Below are 6000 nucleotides of genomic sequence, written 5' to 3' on the forward strand. Positions count from 1 at the left end.
GTCTAGTGGGTGCGCACATGAGGCAAACCAGGATTCAAGTATAGAAAACTAAGAACACAATATTTTCTGAATATTCCCCTTTCATTGAATGAATGAAAATTACATCAATAGTCATATATATAGCCTTAGCTATTTATTCTTTCTAACAAACTAAACAAACTTATTACACATGGTAGACTATAATTGGTTAACTAAAACAAAATATATGTCATGATTTGGCATCCTCGTCTTTACAACCCTTCAAGTTGAGCTTGGAAGAAGTTGGAGTTCCAAGAGATAGCTTGGATTGAAGAAGAAGAAACATGTTCTTGGATAAAGACTTAGTATGAATATCTGTTATTTGATCCTCACTGCACACATATTGAACTTGAACTAGATTAGCAAGTACTAATTCCCTAATGTAATGATAATCGATTTCAACATGCTTGGTTCGAGCATGGAAAACAGGATTAGACGCAAAAGATATAGCAAAAATGTTGTCATACCAGATTTTAGGTTTGAAAGATAAGGGAAAGCCAAAATCATGTAAAACCTTGCATATCCAAGTTATTTCAGCTGCAATGTGAACCAGAGACCTGTATTCTACCTCAGTGGAAGATCTAGCCATTGTAGGCTGTTTCTTAGCACTCTAGCTAATTAAGTTGGATCCAAGAAACACAAAAAAACCACTAGTGGATCTTCAATCAAAGATACAACCAGCCCAATCTGCATCAGAGAAGGCAAAGAGATTGAGATTATTGTGCTTAAACCACAAACCATGAGATGAGGTGCCTTTGAGAAATCTAAGGATCCTTTTGGCAGCTTCCATATGAAGATCAGTAGGTGTATGCAGGAATTGGCTTACTTGATTTACAACAAAAGAAATATCAGGCCGAGTCCATGTCAAATACTGTAAAACACCCACAAGAAATCTATATTAAGTAGGATTGGATAAGGGAATACCAATGTGATCCAGTTTAATAGTACCAAGAGGTGTCAGCATGGCTTAGCATCTTCCATTTTTGTTGTTTGCAAGAGATCCAGAAGATATTTTCCTTGATAAAGAAATAGACATTGTGGGGTTCTGTGAGTTTGTAATCCCAGAAAGTACTGAAGAGGACCTAAGTCATTGACTAGAAAAAGATAACTAAGTTTCTGGATAAACTGATTACACACAGAAGAGTTCGAACCACTAACCAAGATGTCATCTACATAAACCAAAAATATAACAAGGACAAGTTCCTTTATAACAAAAATAGATACATCCGAGCCATATTGAGTAAAACCAAATGACTTAAGAGCTTGAAAAAACTTATCAAATCATGCCCTAGGAGCCTGTTTGAGTCCATATAAGGACTTTCTGAGTTTACACACATGATTTAGCATATTTGGATCAGTGAAACCAGGATGTTGTTGCATAAACACCTCTTCTTTCAAGTCTCAATGAAGAAAGGCATTGATAATATCAAGCTGATGCAGAAACCAATGGAATTGAACAACAAAGGTTAATAAAATTTGAATAGTAACAGGCTTTGCTACAGGACTAAAGGTTTCTTGATAGTCAAGTCCCTCTTGTTGGTCAAAACCTTTGGCAACCAATTGTGCCTTATACCTATCAACAGAACCATCAAGCTTCTTCTTGATTCTAAAAACCCATTTGCAACATACCACATTCTGAGATGGTGATGAGGGAACTAGAGACCAAGTTCCAGTAGATTGAAGGGCATTAAACTCATTTTGCATATCTTATCTCCATTCACTATACTTGGAAGCTTGAGCATAAGTTGTGGGAATATATCATCACTAGATGGCAAAGGATGTTTAGTGGCAGATAAAGCTTTAGGTTGAAAAACACCATTTTTGGACCTGGTGATCATTAGATGAATATTAGTGACTGGTGCAGAAAAATGAGGGTTAACAGAAGTAGTGTAAGGTAATTGATCAGAAGGTTAAGATGATGAAGTTGAGGTAACAAGTTGAACAGCAGTGGATGGAGAGGAATAAATGGTTGAAGATGATGGTTGAGGAATAGAAAATTGAAGGTCAATTGGAGAGGAAACAGGGGCAGAGGTAGAAGAAGAATGTGGAAAAGTAACTTGGTGAAATGAAAAAGAGTTTTCTTTGAACACAACATGCCTAGAGATATATATTCTATATGTGAGAATATCTAAGTATCTATAACCCTTGTGTTGCATATTATAGCCAAGAAAGACACACTCTTTACTTTTTCCATCGAATTTAGAGGAGACATAGGGTTTTAACCAATGGAAGCAATTACAGCCAAAGACCTTAAGCCTTGTATAATCTGGTGAGGTATGAAACAGCAACTCCCATGGAGAATTGGGAAGACCAGAAATAGGCAATCGATTAATCAAATAGAGAGTTGTAGAAATAGCTTTGACCCAATATTTTTAAGGAACATGAAAGGCTACCAAAAGAGTTCGAGTTGTCTCGATTAAATGTCTGTGTTTTCGTTTTACATAGCCATTTTGCTCAGGAGTATGTGGGCAACTAAGCTGATGAGAAATGCCATGCAAATGGAGATAAGCTTGAAATGAAGAACTAACAAATTCACCCCCTGAATCTGAACGCATAGCCTTTAGTTTATTTCCAATAGCATTTTCTACATAAGTTTTGAAGCTTACAAATGTAGAATACACCTCAGATTTTGCTTTCAAAGGGAAAAACCAACTATATTTGGTGCGATCATCAACTACTAACAAGTAATAGCGAAAACCACTAACATATAACACAGGGGCAGGTCCCCAAACATCACAGTGAAGAAGTGCCAAGCTTTGAGATGCATATGAACTTGCAGCTTAGAAAGGAAGCTTGTGATTTTTAGCTATAGCACAATCAGAACAGAAAAACTCAACTGAAGAAGTGCCTTGCAGAGCAAGTTTATTTCGAGAGAGAACCTTGATACATATAGGGGAAGATGGATGACCCAATCTCTATGCCATATCTTGACTGGAGCTTTAATACTAACTAAAGTTGATGCAGTAATTGAAGAATGAGGAATACTGGTGTCACGCCCCGATCCCGACATACGTCTAGGATCGACATGTGATGTCACCAAATACCCATAACTCTAACATATCCCTCATCCAAAAAATGGCAAAACACAACTTAAGATTCAACTGAGCAATAATTCTTCGTAGACTTTATGGCTGCATCTAACATCCTCGTTAGATAGCCTACGTACCCCAAATAAGGATCAAGTCATTCGTAGTTCATTATTTCACTACACTTGAATATTCATCACATAAATCGTTCTGCCCCAACAATATACCACAATGCATATCATGTAATATTTCAAAGAAGAAACGACGAAGCACAATCATATTCTCTAGCCATATTTATCAACAAGTATAATCATAACAATAACAATGATATCCAACATAAAAATCCCACATGATGATTAACATTTCCACTTCATCCATCACATAAATCATCATGTTTCCCACATAAAATCACAATTCATAGCATGTAACATCTTAAAGAATTAACAATGCACAATATTATTCTCTAGATACATTGATCAACTAAAATAATCATAATAACAACACTCATATCCAGCATCATTCCACAATCCTGTCAATTAATCAATTCATGAATCAAAGATGCACGATCTTAGCATTTAATTACGTTAATTAAACAATGCAATAACATATCAATTCACGAATTTAACCAAGGAACTCTATATAATTCCCTACTTGGATTATGAATAATAACATGGTAATTCTAATTTGTATTCACAAGGTCTATTGTGGGTAATTCTCATTCACTCGAATCTAGGGTTCTAGACTAACCTGATAGAAATGAACAAGGGCAAGGATTCCGGACCAGTCAACGAAATCCAAAATATCTAGCATTTCTTGTAGTCTACCCAAATTTATCACATGTATAATCAGTGCCTACATCAGGGGAATGATGCACTGGCCAACCAGAACTCAGATAAACTGCGAAGCTCAGGTGAGTGACAATAATACAAATATGTGGTATACAATAAAAGAAAGACCATCGATCACTGTTTATAAACCTCGAATATAAAATCATATTTTTACGAAATCATAGTTAAGTCACTGAAAACTCCAAAGAAGTCACCCAAACATCCAATTGTTTTTCTAATTCAAATAACAAGATTCTAAAAAACCAACGTTCATATATATATATATATATATATATATATATATATATATATATATTAAAAACTAGGGCTAGATGGACGTAGTTCGGCCGAAGCCTACATAAGTAACCAAACAGGAAGTGGCCCCCCAAAGCGGATTAACCAAGCAGAGCCACCCCTAAGAAAGTAACCAAGTAGGCAGTGACCCCCCAATGCGGATTAACCAAGTATGATCACTCCTAAGCATACATGGCCATAAGGATCGCCCAACACGGATTAACCAAGCACGATCCATATATAGTATGGTCTCCCAATGCGGATTAACCAAGCAGGACCACTAGTGACCCCCCAATGCGAATTAACAAAACATGGTCAAGATAACCAAGTAGGTAGTGACACCGCAACGCGGATTAACCAAGCGCAATCCATATATAGTATGGTTCCCCAATGCGGATTAACCAAGCAGGACCATTAATGACCCCTCCAATGCGGATTAACCAAGCAGGGTCATAGTCCCCTACTAGCCCTCAATTTACAAAACATTTCAATATGCAATTCGAATCACTTTTTCACAAATATTACCAATCCATGAATCAAATCACATTTAATAAAAACAGATCGATGACCAATTATAAAAGAATCACATTTTAACAGAAAACACATTTATAAAATCATATTATATCCACAAAGGATATTAATATAAAGAATCCGGTAATCACCATATCACATATATTAAAGTCACTCACCGAGACAAGTCTGCAAAGCTTCACCGAGCCTCTAATAATACTAATTTTAGTAATTCAAATGGTTCAAGACATGTTGACCAAAAATCAACGGTGGGGTCCACACCCTAGCAATTTAATCTGGAAGATCCGTGCATCATATCTAGATCCGTAACTTCTTAAGGTACATATTATGCTCAAAGAACAACATACTAAAATCTCATCACGATCTGACGATTGGATATCCGCCAATTGCTAGAATTAGGTGACGGTTAACAATTAATTTTACTAACTTATAAATCTAATTCGGGAAGATCCATACCTCGGATTCCCGATCAGTCAATTCTAATTATCCTCAAATATTATGTTCTATAATGCATTAAAGTTTGGTGACGATCCAACGGTTGAATCATCGATTAATGAAACTCAGTTCAAACAATCAAACCACTTCATACGGATATCAATTATAAATTCAGGGCATCTAATTGGACTTAGAAAGACATTGTTGGCCTTAGAAAGACATCGTTGGCCCACTGGCCACGCGCCGCCGGGGGTGGCGGTCGACCCTCCCGACTCGCCGGAAAATTCAACTATTTCAAAAAATTTCCAAATTTTACAGGAAAATAGATCTCAGTGAGTGGAGCAAGTTTCATACCTGTGGCGAAGTCCAATTTGGCCGGGAAAAGCTCCAATTTCCCTCGAACCCGCCGAAAAACCTAGAAATGGGTGTTCCTTGATTCATTGTCAAAACGAACTCTGACGCCTCATCCAATGCTTGGCCTTGCTCCAGGGGTTGAGGGGAGTCTATTGGTGGTGGTGATCGATGGTAATCATTGTCGAATTTAACGGAAAAATGAGAAAACCGTCAGAAAACCGTGGACTTTGTGACTTCGGTTTGTAAAATTGGGTTAGAAATTGAGAACTGTAATACCACAAAGATGTTGGGTTCGCCAAGAGTTTTTTGTAGACAACAAGATCACCTCAATCTGACGTCGGACATAAGAGATACAACCGGGTCAAGGAACCGGGCCGAGATTTGAAATCAAGTCAAGGTTGGCTGGGTGTTTCCTCACCTTTCTCTTTTCCCTCCTTGTTCCCTTTTCTGATTGGTTCCTTTAACTAACATAAATTTGATTGGCCTCTTTCCCACAAGGTGGGAGTTTAAAATAA

This window comes from Malus sylvestris, chromosome 7 (genome assembly GCF_916048215.2).
Source record: "Malus sylvestris chromosome 7, drMalSylv7.2, whole genome shotgun sequence".
Taxonomy (NCBI): Eukaryota; Viridiplantae; Streptophyta; class Magnoliopsida; order Rosales; family Rosaceae; genus Malus; species Malus sylvestris.